This window comes from Lolium perenne, chromosome 5 (assembly GCF_019359855.2).
Source record: "Lolium perenne isolate Kyuss_39 chromosome 5, Kyuss_2.0, whole genome shotgun sequence".
Taxonomy (NCBI): domain Eukaryota; kingdom Viridiplantae; phylum Streptophyta; class Magnoliopsida; order Poales; family Poaceae; genus Lolium; species Lolium perenne.
This window is the reverse complement of record NC_067248.2, coordinates 3,690,066-3,707,948: the sequence shown is the minus strand read 5'-3', so window position 1 is coordinate 3,707,948 and position 17,883 is coordinate 3,690,066. Positions and strand designations below refer to the sequence as shown.

Sequence of the window (17,883 nt, the reverse complement as noted above, 5' to 3'; positions counted from 1 at the left end):
CGGTTAGGCAAGGTCTGGGTGAGTTTTGATCCGCTCATCTGTCCCGCACTGCGCCGCTCTGCTCCGCTCCTCTCTCCACCGCGCTGCTCCTCTCTCCCGGCGACGCAGGCGAGGTCCAGTCCGATGATCGGCAGCTCTAATTGAAGACTCGAGGTCGGTTCTCGAATCAGTGCAGGTTTGTTCAATTTTTCACCCGAAGGAGCTACCCATTTCCCTCTTTGTGTGGAGGATGGACTCGAGGACGGATGGACAGAAAAGGCTGGGCTTTTGTTTTGATATTTCTTCAGTACATGTAGGCTGCCGTGAGAGTGTTAGCTGGGCTACTACGTCTAATAGAGATGATGGAGTACTGAATCAGTTAGGGAAATCAGTTAGCTGGGCTACTACGTCCATTTTTGTTTCAGCAAATGAGAGCTCAAAGCGATGTGCTTTGTTTGTCAATCTGGAACCTTGCATCGATCGCTGAAGCTTCAGTACAAGCTTCCTCCAATGGCTGAAGCCCACTGGACAACACCACGGAGCAGCGATCGCTCGAAGCTCCACCCTCTCTGCTGATCTGATCAATCGAGGTCAGAGCGACGGTGGACGCGCATCTGCTCGAGTCGAGAGGATCTCCACCCTCTCTGATTCCTCTCCAATCGGGAACGAATCGAGGATGCAACCTCTCTGAGCTCGGCAGGAACGACTGGAACGCGGCGCAGCAGCGGCGCGGGACGGGCAGAGCGGCGGCGCAACAGCGGGCAGAGTGGCGACGCAGGACGGGCAGAGCGGCGGCTCGGAGAGCGCGAGAGGAGATTTTGGTGTCGCTATGCTCTCAAAACCACTGTCCACGTGGACCAAACAGCTCTCAAAACAGCTAAATCCGGTTTTGAGGGGTTGGAGGGGGTAAGTTGCCCGGTATTCCATAGTTAGGGGGGTGATTTGTCCCATTTAATAGTTAGAGGAGGTTAGTGTCCCAAACACAATACTTAGGGGGTTATGTGGACTTCTTTCATGGGAAGGGCGTCGGCCGATCTATGGCTGTCCCAGGTGCACGAATCGCCGGCTGCAAGCACGGCGTGACCTCCCACCCTGATGAGTGATGATTATGCCGTACAAAAAAGTTGTCTACATTGGTCAGACGGGCTGATCCATTTTGCTAAGCGCATGCTCATTGTTTTTATATACCTAATCAATTTGCTCCCAGTGATGTGTATGACCTGTAAAAGCTTATAAAAAGCGGGCTATATATGCCAGATGAGCGGATTGATACCAACATGGGAATCTGGAGTACAACTCACGATTCTTTATCAGTGCTTCATCAGATAGTGTTCTATAAAATGGAGATCTATACAATTGAATTGGTTGTTTCTCAGCATATTGTACTACGGATGCACTAACACGACAGGATGCAGAGTTTTTCGTCTCCTATATTTTTATCTCTGGTACTGCAGGATAATTGGTAAAGCCCGGACAAAGTCTTTACGAGTTTGCTTGCTGTGGAAGCTTATTTTGACAGCGACGAACTATTATTTGGAAATGCAAGAAAGATGTGTTTTACACGTACGACACTGTTTAGCATATGTCGATTTGCACCATCGAACCATAAATCCGCATGACAAAAGTAAAGCAGACCATTAGATTTCGTCAACCATTTGGTGTTTACGTGTAGCAACGCACATGTATTGTGCTAGTATGTTATATAATAGTTTTGACATTGCACATTGTGTCGGGAACGACAGAAGGATGATATTACATACCTGGTTCTGGTGGTTCCAAATAGTGACTTGGCCATTGCCATGGCATAGCAATATCCTGTGCGACACATACGGATACTCAAATGTAGAAGTATATATAGCACAAGAGTGTTTAAAGAATTATTCCACAATTAGCTCAGATTATCTAAGAAAGAATTAACTCTTGACTGTGAGTATTATGAAACTTCTTCGCTGTCGAGACTAGAGCATCACATCATTATTACGACGATCTCTCTAGCCTAATAAGACTACATGTTATGTTCTCACAACTTCTCCCCGTACGAGCGTGCATTAGTTGTGTATGATTTTCCGGTAAGGTTTTAAATCACTACTAGGAAAATAGCTATCGCCGGCGCATCATTTTTTGCTACCGCCAACGCACTAGCATACGCCGGTGGGTGTGCGCCGGCGGTAACACGAGTTATCACCGGTGCACCTCCCTAGTGCGCTGGTGGTAATTTTTTTCCAGAAAACAAAAAAGGCCTCGCGGGGGCACTTTTACAATCAGCCCCCATGTTCAAAACAGGAAAGCAATCAAGTCCTTTTTTATTTTTTTTAGAGATCTGGATCATGGGTCCGAGGAGGAGCTCGAGGTGGCGTGGTCGTCGGAGCTCAAGGCCGAGGCGGAGCTCGAGGCCAAGGAGGAGCTCGAGGCCGAGGATGAGGAGCTCGAGGCCGAGTAGGACCTCGAGGCCTTGGAGGAGGAGGAGGAGGCGGCATTGTGGTTCGTGGACCTTGAGGCCAAAGAGGAGGAGGTGGCGTCGGAGGTGTTGTGGTCGCGGAGCTCGAGGCGAAGCATCATGGTAGGCATCATGGTAGGAAGACGAGAAGAGGAAGAATAAAGAGTAGGAAGGGGAGGAGGAGGAGAGGAGGAGAGGACGAGGGGAAAATGAGGAAGAGCCGTCTGGATTCAACTTAGATGTTGAAGGCTACCGCCGACGCACCACAATGCCTGTGCACTGGCGGTAATTTTTTAATTTTTTTGCAATTTTTTCTAAAACCTGAAAAATCTCTGTTTTCCTTTTTGATTTTGAGGAATGTAAAAAATCGCTAAACGGCCGAAGGTCGTATGCATTTTCATATAAATAATATTTTTATCGAAGGTCATATGCAACCAAAAAAACCGTTTTACGGAAACATGACGCTATTTTGCAAAAATAGTTGGAATTCATGTTTGTTAATTTTCATTAAAACTAGATGACATAACACATGGGCATCTCGAAGGATTTTTTTAATTTCTATCATTTTCTTTTATTTTTCGAAAAACTGAAAAGGCGATTCATAGGGGGGGGTGTGGAGGAAAAATCGGAGGCCCCCCGCCGGCGCACAACCTTATTGGTTTGCCGGTGGTAATTCTCCGATTTTTGCCTTGGCCCGGACCTGGTCAACCCTTATCCCCGGCGTACCAATTTGTCGCTGCACCGACGGTATTTGAACCACAATTGGGGCACGCCGACGGTAGCTTGGGGCCTATAGATGTTTTCCTAGTAGTGAATACCGCGCTATCTCTTCGCTATAGCGGATTTATAATATTTCAATTAAAGATAAGCAGATTTAGAGTTAAATAGAATCTCTCGTTAATAGCTCTCGCTAAATCGCTAAAAATAGCGCAATTTCTCCGCTTTGCCGCCCGTGTACGAGAAAATCGTTCACCGCCTTCGTTTTCACTCGCTGCCTTCGTTTGTTCTTTCCGGCGACCGTGTCCGATAGTCCTACAATCTTCTTTTTGGCGCGAGCATTATTTTATTGTCAGCAACTACTTCTCCTCTGACATTCACGATCCACCGCATGGGGGCTAAGATCGACCTCTCGATGCCGCCACTTGGACTACTTTCGCAACATCAGTTAAACCGTTAATTAGGAGCGTGATTGGTTGCTCTCGAGCCCGTTTCCTATATTACATGGAGGAAAATGTTTCCTGCACAACACACTTCTTCTTAAAGCAGGCTAGATACAGTTAAAAGTTAGCCCATTAGTCATGCTCGATTCTACCATTCCTCAGCGTGCAATCTCGAGCCGGTGAAAAAGTGGTGGCAACAGGCATAATCTAGATCATTTTAGTCTTTCTCCGATCTGCAAAACGGTGGTTCGATTTGACATAAGCTTTACACAAAAAAGATGTGTCTTGACATTGGGAATAATCCATTCCGCGACCGCTTTTTAGTTTCATTGAGCTTTTGAATGTCTATTCTGTGCTCCTTTTAAAGCTATTTTCGAAGAAATTTGTAAAATTCATCGCATACGTTCGACCGTTTGAATTTTCCTTCGAGGAGTAGCTACGCCTTACCATTTCACACAACTTTCATGTTCGTAGTTTTCCGTTTTTACATTGGTAAACGAGTCATCTACATATCCCTAGTACTCTATAGGAAGTTGTAGATCTACTCGTCCACGAATGCTAGAACCGAAAACTTTGAACACGAAAGTTGTGTGAAATGGTGAGGCATAGCTACTCCTCGAAGGAAAATTCAAAGAGTCGAACGTGTCCGAAACATTTGACAAAATTCGTCCAAAAACTCCAATGGGAACACGAAATAAAGTTTGAAACACAAGACGAAACTACGAAACGATCACATGAAATGGAATCACAATGTTGAGGACGACACTGGTGGAAAAAGGGCCAATAGTCACGGTTCGGAACGTCCATTAATACCGGTTGTGCAACCGGTATTAAACATGCGGGACTAAAGCCCCCCCTGACAAGGGATTAACTTATCAATGCCTACAGATTGTAGACTAGGGTTTAGTTGGAAGTAGAGGGAAAGTAGATCTCGAAGGTTTCAGCCGAAAAGTGCTCGACGAATACGAAAACTAGGGTTGCGTGAGACCATGAATCGATCCTCTCTTTGTCCCTCGACTCCCCCTTATATAGGAGGCGGAGCCGAGGGATTCGTGATACACAAGTTACAGAGTCCGGGAGGGTTTCTAACCCGTCCCGCAAGATTACAAATTTATATTTCCTAATACAACTCTAACTTTCCTTAATTCTATTTTGGGCTTCCAAACTTCATATTCTTCGAGTCATGGGCCTTCAGTAAATCCCGGGTACTATCTTCGGCAGGCCCATTGGGGATGCCTATGTCAGTAGCCCCCGAGATTTTACTTGAATCGAAGAGTCAGGGAAAATCTCCAGTTTTATATTTTCGCCAAGCTTATCACATATCTTTAGATACACAATTCTATATTGTACAGGGATAATGGTAATTGGGGCTAGTTCATCTGACGGATCAGGTACTAGTTAACTGCTCTAGTGGCAATCCGCAAAGACCTACTTCAAAATCACGTCCCTGGACATGATCTCGGGATACTGGTGTAAACTTCGATAGGTGCCGCTTAAGGTCTTACCATTCTGTCGAGTCCCAGTCATATTTTATCGGGTACCTAACGCGTCCGTTAGGATTTTTCTTCGTATCTGTTGATACGGAAAAAAGTAGCAATCCGACGTCAGAGACGGTGCCACGCCGCTCAGAACGGATCTGGGGTCTTACCTTCGCAAAGTTTTGCGGCATTCAGAGATTATTCGCGACTTTTAGCGCTCTGAGAATATATTGTCGAGTGCCTTTTCGGCTGCTGGAATAGCACATTTTACTGAGTCACGGATGACTTATATTGACTTCCCGATGGGAGTATATGTCGAGTTATTTGTTTAACTCGAAATATGCTCACTTCTTGTATTATTTCATCGGGCACGCGAACAGCGTTCCCGATGGGAGTAGCCCCCGAGGCTACAGCCAAGGATTTATACTTGGTTGTAGGCTCCACATTTCATGCCGCTATATTGTCATTTTTTCTCGAGCTTTTCATATCTATCGGGTGCGCGAACAGCGCTCCCGATGGGAGTAGCCCCCGAGGCTATGAACAAATGCTTGCGTTTGATCATAGGCTCCCGCAGTTTCTATATTGTCATACTCGAACTTTATTTCTTTTTTTTTAAGTAGCCCCCGAGCATTTGGGCAAAAACTTGTATTTGATCAAAGGCTCCCAAAATAACCGATAATTTTTCCTGCCGCCAATCTTCTTATTCTTTACTTGTCGAGATTTTTCCTTTGGTCAAAGTGACCTCATTACTGACGATAGCCACGATCGTCGCATCCAGAAAAACGCGAGTGCTACTCTCTCTCTGTCTTGTGGGTCCAAATTTCTTGTCAGTTTGACACGTCGTGCAAGTGGGGGACACACGTCCTCCGCTTTTCCTGGCGCACATCCTGTAGCGCCCGTTCTGTTTCTTCACAGTAAAAATACCTTTTTACCCTCTCATTATGAGTTCATTGTCCACCACACGATTTCTCGATCCAACGATGCATTGATCTATGAAATCCCTATATAAGTCCTTCTTCTTCCTCCATTCACACCTTCGCTCGCGCCGCACCTCTGTTCTCCTCTGCAAAAACCTCCACTGCGCCCATTGCTTTCTAAGCTCATACTCGCACAAGCTTCGTTCTTTTCACCCTCGTTGATGCCACCACGCGCGCGGCTCACTCGCCACAGCACGCCCGAATCCAAGATGGCCGCTGAAGATCTGGAGTGGGAGAGATCGAAAATCTCCAACCAGGACGTCAATCTGATGAAGAAGCTGGGCCTGATGAAGAAGGAAGGCGCCATTCGCTTCCCCAGCGAAGAAAGCTACCCATCTCCTCCAATCGAGTATCGGGTTAGTTTTGTCGACCACCTCATCCGCGGTCTCTCCACCCCTATTCATGATTTCCTCCGCGGCCTCCTCTTTGTCTATGGGATTCAGCTGCACCAGCTAACCCCCAACTCCATCCTCCATGTCGCCATTTTCATCACCCTATGCGAGTGTTTCCTCGGAGTCCCTCCTAACTGGGCTCTGTGGAAACGTATTTTCTGCCTCCGCCGCAATGGCTCCCACAACGCCGCTTACAACATAGGCGGCGTTGTTATCTGCGTCCGCTCTGACGTCGAGTATTTTGACGTTAAATTCCCCGACTCCGTCCAAGGGTGGCGCAAAAGATGGCTCTATGTGCACGAAGAAAGTGCCAACTCCGTTGAGCACAACATAACTCCTTTTGATGGAAGCACCAAGATTCTTCGCCGTCGTTCCTGGGATGCTGAAGCTACCGAAGAAGAAAAGACGGCGACAGAGGCCCTCATGTCCCATATCCATGAGCTTCAGAATACCCGCGGCAAGGAATTGTCGGGTATTCAAATTACAGCCTATTTCCTTAGGATTAGGGTGCAGCCTCTGCAGGCTCGCAAAAATCCCCTTTGGACGTATGCTGGCGAAAAAGATGCTAACAGGATTTCCAAGGACCTTTCTGTAAAGGACTTGGAAAAACTTATCCGAAGAATTTCTTCGCTCAGCAAGAAAGATCCTATTCCATCTTCTTGCCGTGTGGAGCCATACAGTGTTTCCAACCCTCTCCCCAAGGTATCTTCTCCAACTATTTTTTTGTCTTCCCGATTTTTACTTTTGTCGACTGCTATTTTTGCTGATGTTCCCTGCATAACTTTTTGTCGACATTTCTTGTCCTTGTAGAATCATCCAGTTCTAGCTTCTCTTCCTCCTCTTCCTGAAGATGGAGAAGTCGAAGAACAGGCTATTGTCACTGACGAAAACCAGGTTACTTCTCGCCCTGAGAGTGAAATCGCGGGTTCTCAGAAATCCGCGGCTTCTTCTGAAAGAGAAGATTCTGAGGCTACCGCGTCGACACACTCCCTCCCTTCCGCTGTTTCTCCAAGGAACAAGAGAAAAAGGGACGAAGTTGACGATTCTGGCACCTCCAAGACCGGCGCACCTCCTGCCGAAGAAGTTGTTCCTACTGAAGAAAAGACAACTTTCAACCCTTACGAGGATGCCCTTGTCAGCTCGTAAGTTCTCTGTTGCTCTTTGTTGTTTGTTCTCGATATTTTGTCTATGTTTTTTCTTACTTTGTCGCCTTTTATTGTAGTGGCGACGAGGATGAAAATCCACCTATTGACGCGACTGCTAGAACGAGTACGTCGCATACTTTAGTTGTCTCCGAAGCGCAACCTGATGAAGAGGAAACTTCGCCTCCTCAGCAGGACGTTGAGCTCACTGCTCCAATTGAGAGCCCCCGTGCCTCTGCACCGAAGAGAGCTAGGGTTGAGCCAGCCAAGGAAACCTCCCAATTAATTGGCAGTTCCACAACTCCTTCACTGGATGATGTAAGTTCTTCACTTCTTTTCTGTGTTTCGAAGATTTCAATACTGTCGACTCCCCTCTGTTTTTGCTTCTTTTGCTTGTTACTGTCGAACTTTTCAATTTCTATATTGATTTTTCTCCCTCGACTGTTCCTTTGCAGCCTTTGATGAAGGAATTTATTCGTCTCGGTACCCAATTCGTCGGGTACCGCGACCATGCTAACAGGTTTGAAGGTACTATTTTTGCTGCTTTTTCTCCTGATTGAATATTCTGCATCATAATTGTTGTCATGACAATTGTTACCGTCCATTATGTTTCCAGCTGACCTTGCAGAAGCCAACAAACGTGCTGACGCCCTTGCTCTGAAATTGGAACAAAGCGAAAAGGCTCGCAAGAAAGCTGAATCAAACGCCGCCATTGTTGAAGATCTTCGAAAAAGACTTCACGACGCAGAAACCTCTCTGAGTGACAATATTACTCAGCAGACCGCTCGAGAGAAAACAATTATCTCTCGACTAGAGGCGCAAAGTCGACGTTTTGTCAGTAAGTGCTCTAATTGTTTCTTTGTTCTTCGAGTACCGTCCTTTCCTTAACGTGCCTCTTTCAACAAGGTATTTTTCCATCGTCAGGGAGGACGCGTCAAGAATACGAACTCGAACTCCCTGAAGGTGATCATCTTTTCGACGCGCTCTCCCTCCTCGAGATTCATGGAGACGAAGCACGCCAAGGCATTGATGATGCCGACTCAGGCCTGACGAAGCTTTTCCCATATTTCTTCTCGAAGAAAGAAGAACCCAAAACTTTTGCTGAACTGGCCAAGTGCTTCAATGTTGAAGAAGATCTCGGACATAATCTTCGACAAAAAGGCTTGAAGATTGGTGTTGAAGTGACCATCGCCTTGGTTGCTGATAGCCAGCAAAACGTCGACTGGTCCAGAGTTGGCGATGTGCAGAAGATGGAGACAAAGAGATGGCAATCTTTGATCAAGGCTGCCAAGCCAAACTCGAAGAAAATCCTCTCTTTCCTTGGATTCAAGCCAACTCCGGCTCCTAGTTCGTCGAAGCCGGAGGTCAAGTAGACCACCTTGTCTTTCTTTTGATGCTTTTTCTTTTGATGCTGTCGCCATAGTAACTCTGGCGACAACTACCCCATTAGTTCAATAGGAACTTCTTTGTAATAGCCATGTAAATACCTATCCTTATTAATGAAAAAGCTATGTTGCCGAGGTATTGATGTCGAATTATTTTCTTTCCAGTTGATTTTTGACAACTACACCACTGGACCTCATTCCTCAGCTGTCATGCCTGCGGCGCCTTACCCTAAAAGGTTCTCCACTGTCGAATATACTGGAGGTTTATCGAGTGCTGCTCAAAGTGAGGATTTGGACGAACTTCGTGAAGAACTACAGTCGAAGAAAAAACAAATTCTCGTGATCATGGAACAGTCTCGAAGATCCTCTGATAATGAAAAACGAGCTATTCAACAAGCTCAAGAAGCCATGGCGTTGAAGGAAACTGCAGTTACTGAGGCTTCCGAAGCTACGCGCCGAGAGAATCATATGCTTGAGCTGATGAATGATGCTAGCTTGGATATGGCGGGTATGCTCCGCAAAACTTGGTCATATGTTAGTTTAACCTTACTATCTTTTACTCCTTGCTGAAGCTTCCGGTGGAACAGGTTCTTTCTTGGATACTGCTGCCGAAGATCAACGTGTTGAAGCCCGAACCAATGTGCTTGTCAGGCTTGCTCGCGAGCATGGTGCCAATTTTTGGGTCACTCCTGAACGAACTCGCCAAATAGTCAGATTTCAAGATCGCGCGAGTCAGGTCCACGATTTTCTCGACTTCTGTACGAAAACTCTGTCTTTAGTCTACAGCACCATGTTTCCTCGCAACAAAATCCCAGACACCCTTTAGTCGCGGTTGGTTACGAACCGCGACTAAAGGCCCGTCCACGTGGGCGCCAGGCGACGGTCGGGGCGGAGGACCTTTAGTCGCGGTTCTCCTGGCCAACCGCGACTAAAGGCCGCCACAGGTTTAGGGTTTTAGCCCCCCCCCCCCTAAACCTGGTTTCTTTTTAATTTGTATTGTTTTATTTCTTTTGTGTTTTATTTTAATTTTGAAGGAGTTTCACATATTCTACGGTACTACATACATGCATATGAATGTACAATTTCAAACAAATTTGAAATTAGAACCAAAGAGAATTCAAGAGGAATATACAATATATATTCAATATCGGATGACCAGCATATACAATTTTGAACAAGTTTCCATACATAATTTACTGCATCAGAAGTTCTACGTCCTCTACATAGTGTTCTCCTTTAGGATCGATGACTTCCCTCACGAACCATCCAGCTAGTTCCTCTTGAAGTGGTCGGAAGCGAGCTTCTGGACTAAGCATCTTCCGGAGGTTATTCCTCTTGACATTGTTATCACACGGAACCCGCTCAGAGGTGTATCTCCGGATCATCTCACAAACATAGTATCCACATAGATTGGTACCCGGTGGCTGAATATCCCCAGTCCCAGTCATTGACCTTTTAAATTGTAGCTCTTTTTTGAATTCACCGACCTTTTCATCTACGAACCGTCTCCAAACCCTACGAGGCAAAGAAAATTAAATGAACAAGAGAGTTATTAGTTACTTGATATTAGGAAATGAACGAAATAGGCCGATCGATATAGAGCGCAAATGAATGAAAATAATTACTTCTGCATCATTTTTCTCATGTCGGCCTAAAGCTTTGCATCCAGATTCAGAGAGTCGTGGACGAGAACTGTGGAGTCGTGAAATTGAATTACTAGCAGAATCCAGTGGAACCTGCGGACACGATACATGCACAGTCATGCATAACTCATCGATTAGCCACATACCATGCATGGAGTAAACAAAAGAGAATGTGCTCAAGACAGAAACACTCACCCAAAATGGTAAGGAAATAGAATATCACTTTTGAGTTCCTGCTTTGAAATAAACCGCCACAGGTCTTCCTCCACGTCGGTGGGGTGATTTTTTAACACATATCCATTAACGATTTGTGGGTCAATGAACCCAACATCATGGATGTTCCTTATTCTGCATTCCCTAAGCTTCATTCTGCATAATAGCGTACACAACAAGATAGTTAGGACAATATATATATATATATATATAGTGCAGGAAATGAACGAGATGAGGTAGAAATAAATCACTTACAGAACGTAGCAACTGATGATAGATTTGTCGAGCTCGCGCAGATTGAACAGCTGGAACAATTCACTCCGATGAACTGTTACATAGTAATGTTTGAAGTGATGCTCATGTCTAACTTCCGCATAAATATATTCTTTGGCGTTTTTATTTTTATGTAACCCTTGTACCAAATTAGCAGATTTTTCATTTGTGGAGGTAGATCCTCTTCCTGCGCAGGCTCGACGAGAGGCCCATTCGGCACATATGTAATTACTACCTCACTCACTGGCGCCTCCTCAAGGCCTAACACTGCACGAAGAGTCATACCCATTTGGGCCGCTTGTTCTCTGGCACCCGTTATAGTCAATCCCTGTGCTGCCGCAGCTGCTATGATTGTGGGGTCCATTAGTTCAGCATCCGGACCTGCGGCTTTCACTATGAGCGGGGGGATCGATTGTTTACTTTGTTCCCCGAGCTGGGCAACTCGTTTCCCGCTTATTTTACTTTCTAATTTTTTCTCGGCCTCCTCCAAGCCTTTCTTCTCCTGCTTCTCCGCCAACTCTTTCTTCTCCTTCAACATGAGTGCTTGCCTACGAAGTTCACGTGCATAGTCCTCAGGCAGATTCTTCGCGGCTTGGGACGGTGTGCTCAAAAATGACTTAGCCCACTTCTTTTGCTCATTAGAAAATACTGGCTTGGGCTCGGGCTCTCTTTTCTTCTTGCAGTCCGCCTTCCATTTCTCATAATCAGCAGTCGCGGCCGCGTCGACTTCCTCGGCACTACGTTCCCAAGGCCTTGTGGGGAGAGGCTTCAGTGATGGCTCCGGTACCTTTGTGGTCTTAGGTACATAAGGGTCCGGGTTAATAGTCCAGGACTGCTTCTGCTTCTTCGACGGAGGTGGATTGGGGGGCGGCGTCTGCTTACCCGCCCGAGGCGGACTGGGGGGCGGCGACTGCTTACCCGCCGGAGGTGAATTGGGGGGCGGCGTCGGCTGACGTGAAGGAGGTGTAGGTGAAGCACCACCACCACCACCGCCACCGCCACCACCACCGTAGGGGGGTGGACTTGTTGGCCTTGGCGCCTCGCCTGGAAACTTGATAAACTTCTTTTGCCATAGAATGAACTGGCGCTTGACATCTCCAAGTCTTCTCGCCCCTTCAGGTGTAGCAATGTCAATCTCCAGGTCCTCAAACCCTTGGACTATGTCCTCCACCGTGACACGAGCATAGCCATCTTGAATGGGGTTGTTGTGGTGGAGTGCTCCAGGTAAACATGGTAAAGCACTGCCGATGGCTACCTTCATGGACATGTTCCCCATTGGATAATGCAGATGACATTCTTTCATCTCCTTTACATCGTCCACGGGGTAGCGAGGAGGCTCCGGTGCAGTAATATCGATCGCCGGAGGCTCTGGTGCAGTAATTTTGATCGTCGGTGCATGTGCACCAGCCGGTGGGGCCTCCATGGAAGCCACGCTGCTTCTCCGCTGCTGGCTTCCGACATCCGGTGGATGATCTTCATGCGTCCGAGCTGCCTCTCTTTCTTGTACTAGTACATCCACGGTTTTCTTCATCTCATTGAATTCCGATGCCAACCGCGCCAGCTCATCTTTTTGCCGATCCGCCTTTCTCTTACGGCTTCTGTAACTGTAGGGGTCATTTTCCTGGGAAAATCCTTCTTCCCACGGAATGACGCCTTTGCCTCGTACACGTCCTCCGTGTTCAGGATTCCCGAGGGCTTTTGTCAGCTGGTCATTCTCTCTGTTGAACTTGATCTTCCCCTCTTGAGCATCCCTCATTGCGTCAATAAGGGCTTGGGTGGGTTTAAACTTTGTGTCTCGGTGGGTACACTCCCCTGTCACCGGGTCTAGCGTTCCCCCATGCCCGTACCACCAGCTTTTGGCCCTAGGGTCCCATCCCTCGGTACCTAGAGGGATTCCTCGCGCCCTCAGGTCATCCTCCATCTTCTGCCACTTAGGCTCCGAAAGGCGGTATCCTCCTGGCCCCATAATATGATTGTACTGCTTCTTAGCCGCATTTGCCTTATTTTTATCCGATATGGCCTTGAATTCCTCTGATTTCTTTTGCCTCACAAATTCGGGCCAATCATCTTTCAGCTTCTCATACTGTCCGGTGAAATCCGGAGTCTTCCCCTTCTGGACATATTGAGCCGCTAAATTTTTCTTGTATGTCCGGAATGCTGTGGCCATCTTCTGAAGAGCGAACTCTTTGACCAGCCTCCTCCTCTTACGTCCCTCCGGATCGTCGTTACCGAATTCATCTTTTTTGCGGTATTCCGGAGGTAGAACGAAATGCTCCATAAGCGTTCTCCAGCATTCCTTTTTCTTTCTCTTGCTGACGAAACTGGAACCAACACGTGCCTTCACTGGCTCATGCCATTCCTGGACGGTGATCGGGACGCTGTCTCTAACAACGACTCCGCATTGGTTGATGAACTTGGTGTACGCCTCTTCGGGCTCCAGCGGCTTGCCTTTTGGACTGATAACATCAATGGTATATATTACTCCTTGTTTCAGCGTCTTGGTTTTGCCACGCTTTGTCTTCACCGATTTTTTCGACGATCCGCTGGCCGAGGGCTAAAATAAGAAAGAGAGTCGAGTTAATACACATATTTATTGAAATCGGTAAATTTGTATCACCAGCTGAGGCTCAATGTATATATATACCTCGCCGGAGGTGGTGATTGCTAATTGCTTATCAACATCGCCGGAGGTGTTTGTCGACGGTTCACCTCCATCAACAGTGCCCGTTCCTTCGTCATCACCTCGCTGACGACCTTCATCTTCACCGCCAAGGTTCAGATAAGAAGAGATATCGTCTTCTTCATCTTCTTGGGGCGGCACATAAAGAATGTCGCCGTTTATGATGCCGAAAAGATGTGCCTCGGCTTCCGAATTATAGTTATCCCTAATCGGGTCGGCTCTATCGTCCGCCATATGTGTCACTCCTGAAAACCTGTAGTAAAAACTAATTAATTGTGTATATGTCAGCATTATCACATCTCTTCTACATATAAAGAGAGAGGGCGACGAGGGAGGCGAGAGGGGGGACGCGTATTAGATGTGTATATGCGGACGATCGACAAAAAAAAAAAACCCGCGCGTATACGGAGGGGGCGGTGAGGGCCTCGCCGCCCCCTCCGTATACACGCGGGGTCGGTGGCGAAAGGGCGGTGGTGTTTCTTTTTTGTTACATAATCGGCGGCGGTGGTGTTTTTATTAGTCACATAATCTGCGGCAGTGGTGTTTTTATTTTTACAAAATTTTAAGTTTTCAAATTTTTAAGTTCACAAAATTTTAATTCAATTTTAATTAACAAAATGTGAGTTCATGAAAAAAACAAAAAAAAACAAAAAAAAGGGCCGGGCGCCCCTTCTCCCACTCCCTCTCCTCTCTTTCTCTGTAACGCGCGCGTACGGGCGGCGGCGCGGACAGCGCGGCTAGCTAGAGGCCGGCTAGTCAAATTTTAGTTTTTTTTTACACAATCTTTTTTAAGTCAAATTTTAGTTTACAATTTTAATTAACAAATTGTGAGTTAATTAATAAAAACAAAAAAAACAAAAAGAGGGGCGCCGGCCACGGCCCCTTCGTCTCTCCCTCCTCATCTCTCCTCTGTACAGCGCGGCCGCGCGCGTGGCCGGAGGCCGGCGGGCCGGTGAGAGCGGCGCGCGCGGGCGGCGGGCGAGGGCGGCGCGCGCGGGCGGCGGGCGAGGGCGGCGCGCGCGGGCGGCGGGCGAGGGCGCGCGGCCACGCGCGCGGCGGGGCGCGCGAGAGAGGGCGGCGCGGGCCGCGCGCGCGCGTTCATCGAGAGGACGTACGGGGCGGTGGGCGACGGTTGCGGCGGCGGCGGGCGACGGGCGACGGCGGCGATGGCGACGGTTGCGGCGTCGAGGGCGCGATGACGACGCGGCGACGCGGCGATGGTGCGGCAGTTCGATCGGCAGAGACGGAGCGGGCAAGGAAGAAGAGAAGAGGCGCCGCCCGCTCTTATTTATAGGCGTGGGGCTTTAGTCGCGGTTGGGGTCACCAACCGCGACTAAAGGGTAGTCGCGGTTGGTGACCCTAACCGCGACTAAAGCCTTTTTTCGCCCCTTTTGCGGTTCCCGCGGAAAATGACCTTTAGTCGCGGTTGGCCAGGCCCACCGCGACTAAAGGCCTTTTTCAAAATTCTTTCATTTTCTAAATGTGAAAAATAAAACTAATTCATTTCTAAATGTGAAAAATACAAATAATATATCAAAAAATTCAGAAAAATAAAACTAATTCATTTCAAAATCTTAAAAATACAAATTATATATCAAAAAAATCAGAAAAATAAAACTAATTCATTTCAATATGTTAAAAATACAAATAATATATCAAAAAATTAAGAAAAATAAAACTAATTCAACTCAAAATGTTAAAAATACAAATAATATATCAAAAAATTCAGAAAAATAAAACTAATTCATTTCTAAATGTGAAAAATACAAATAATATATCAAAAAATTCAGAAAAATAAAACTAATTCATTTCAAAATGTTAAAAATACAAATAATATATCAAAAAATTCAGAAAAATAGAACTAATTCATTTCAAAATCTTAAAAATACAAATAATATATCAAAAAATTCAGAGAAGTTCTTCCCGGCCGCCTCTGTCTTCCCACAAGTTCTTCCCGGCCCGTCTTCCTGCCAGTTCTTTCCCGCCTATGTCTTCCCGCCATTTCTTCACGCCTCTATCTTCCCGCGTATCGATGCTTCTGCTTTGTCTTGTTCCTCCGACAGGGCGTCATGCGCTACCCACGCGTCCTTATCCTGCCGACAGCTTTAGTCACGGTTGCACCCTCCAGCCGGGACTAAAGCTTACCCAAACGTCCATATCCCACCGACAGTTTTGTTAGATGACACAAAAACCACATTTAGTCCCGGTTAGACCCACCAGCCGGGACTAAAGGTTAGATGACCAGCTCTGGATTCCTCCTCTTCTTCCCGTCATTTCTTCCCTGTCTTCCCGCCACTTTCTTCCCGCCTCCTGTCTTCCCGCTCCCATTTTCCCGCCATTTCTCACTACATATATGTAGCCCGGCTTGGCCAGCATTATCACATCTCTACAATCTCTCAGCACTCTCTCATGGCTTCCACCGCACCCACTCTAACCTACCAGCAGGTGGAGGAGCTTTGCGCCTCGAATTACCCTTGCCCACCGGGCTACCGCGTCCCCGCCGGCTAGAGCCTAAGCGCCGGAGGCGTGCCGGTCCCTCCCGTCCCTCAGGGTACTGCGCGCCGGGCGGCCATCACGAACCACTACTACCTCGATCTCACACCGGAGCAGCGGATGAATCCCCGCTGGCATCCCGATAACCAGCATACTTGGGACGCCTTCTTCATCAATCGGCGTGACAGGGCGCTCGCCAGGTATGAGGAGGACGGTCTGCCTCCTGGGAACTTCCACGAGGCCGGCCGTCGGCTATGGTGGTACGGCCGGACTCTACAGAGCGTCATGGACTACATCACGGCCGGCGATATCCCCCGCCTGCGCTACCCTCAGTTCGAGCCACGAGCGCCGCCCGACGATAGCGACGACGACAGCAGCGACGACAACGGCGGCAACTTAGAAGGCGACGACTACCAGTACAACGGCGGCGACTATGAAGACTACGAGTATGCATATTATACGCCTAGGTAGGAGTATGACTAAGTCACTCCAAATTTCATGTATCATCAGTGGTATTTATGGCATGGCCAATCAATTTGGGCAATGCTAGATCCACCAAATCCCATGCAATTACGGCTCCTCTAGTCCTTTTCCCATTATACGCCTAGGCAGGAGTATGACTTAGTCACTCCAAATTTCATGTATCATCAGTGGTATCTCGAATCAATCGAATCATTCGAAAATGGACACCAAACACATCACAGATAATATAATTCACATGATCCATTCAACAAAGTTTGGTACAATAAATTATTACACATCATTTCTTCCCTTGTGTCCCTGCTTGCTTACGATTGAGCCGTATCCATGGAGCATCCTCATCATTTAACTTAATGCTTGGGTCGGTGTTCACTTTGAAGGGCGGAATTTCACCAAACATATTATAATCTTCTGACATGTCTGCCTTGCCCTCCACTCCCACGATGTTTCTTTTCCCTGAAAGAACAATGTGGCGCTTTGGATCATCGCATGATGTACTGATCGTTTTCTTATCTTTCCGTTTCCTCGGTTTGCTACTCATGTCCTTCACATAGAAAACCTGAGCGACATCTTTCGCTAGGACGAATGGTTCGTCAAGGTAACCAAGATTGTTGAAATCCACCATTGTCATTTCGTATTGCTGGTCCACCTTTACCCCACCTCCTGTTAGCTTGAACCATTTGCACCGGAACAAAGGGACCTTAAAGGAGGGTCCATAGTCAAGTTCCCATATCTCCTCTATGTAACCATAATATGTGACCTTTTGCCCATTCTCGGTTGCTGCATCAAAGCGGACACCACTGTTTTGGTTGGTGCTCTTTTTATCTTGGGCGATCGTGTAAAATGTATTCCCATTTATCTCGTACCCTTGGAAAGTCGTTATAGTCGAAGATGGTGTCTTGGCCAACATGTACAGCTGATCTACAACATGATCGTCATTCATTAAATGTTTTCTCAACCAACTGCCGAAAGTCTCCATGTGGGCCTTCGTAATCCAGGATTCGAAGCTTCCCCGGGTTGTCCTCGCGTAAAATATTCTTGTGTTTCTCAAAGTACGGAGCCACCAAGCTGGAATTGGTCAGAACTGTGTGGTGTGCTTCAGTCATAGAATGGCCGTCCATACATATCGTTGATTTCCTGCCGATCGTGCC

At 47.2% G+C, this 17,883-nt stretch overlaps 2 long non-coding RNA genes across 2 annotated transcripts in view; both read right to left on the bottom strand.

Annotated features, from left to right (window-relative positions):
* The window catches only part of LOC127323596 (uncharacterized), a 212,023-nt gene that overhangs the window by 10,703 nt on the left and 183,437 nt on the right, over positions 1–17,883 (bottom strand). The window lies entirely within an intron of this gene.
* The window catches only part of LOC127321771 (uncharacterized), a 31,642-nt gene that overhangs the window by 9,368 nt on the left and 4,391 nt on the right, over positions 1–17,883 (bottom strand). Inside the window, exon 2 of the long non-coding RNA XR_011745862.1 lies at positions 1,740–1,794. This is a non-coding gene — a long non-coding RNA (uncharacterized lncRNA). The remainder of the gene's footprint in view (positions 1–1,739; positions 1,795–17,883) is intronic.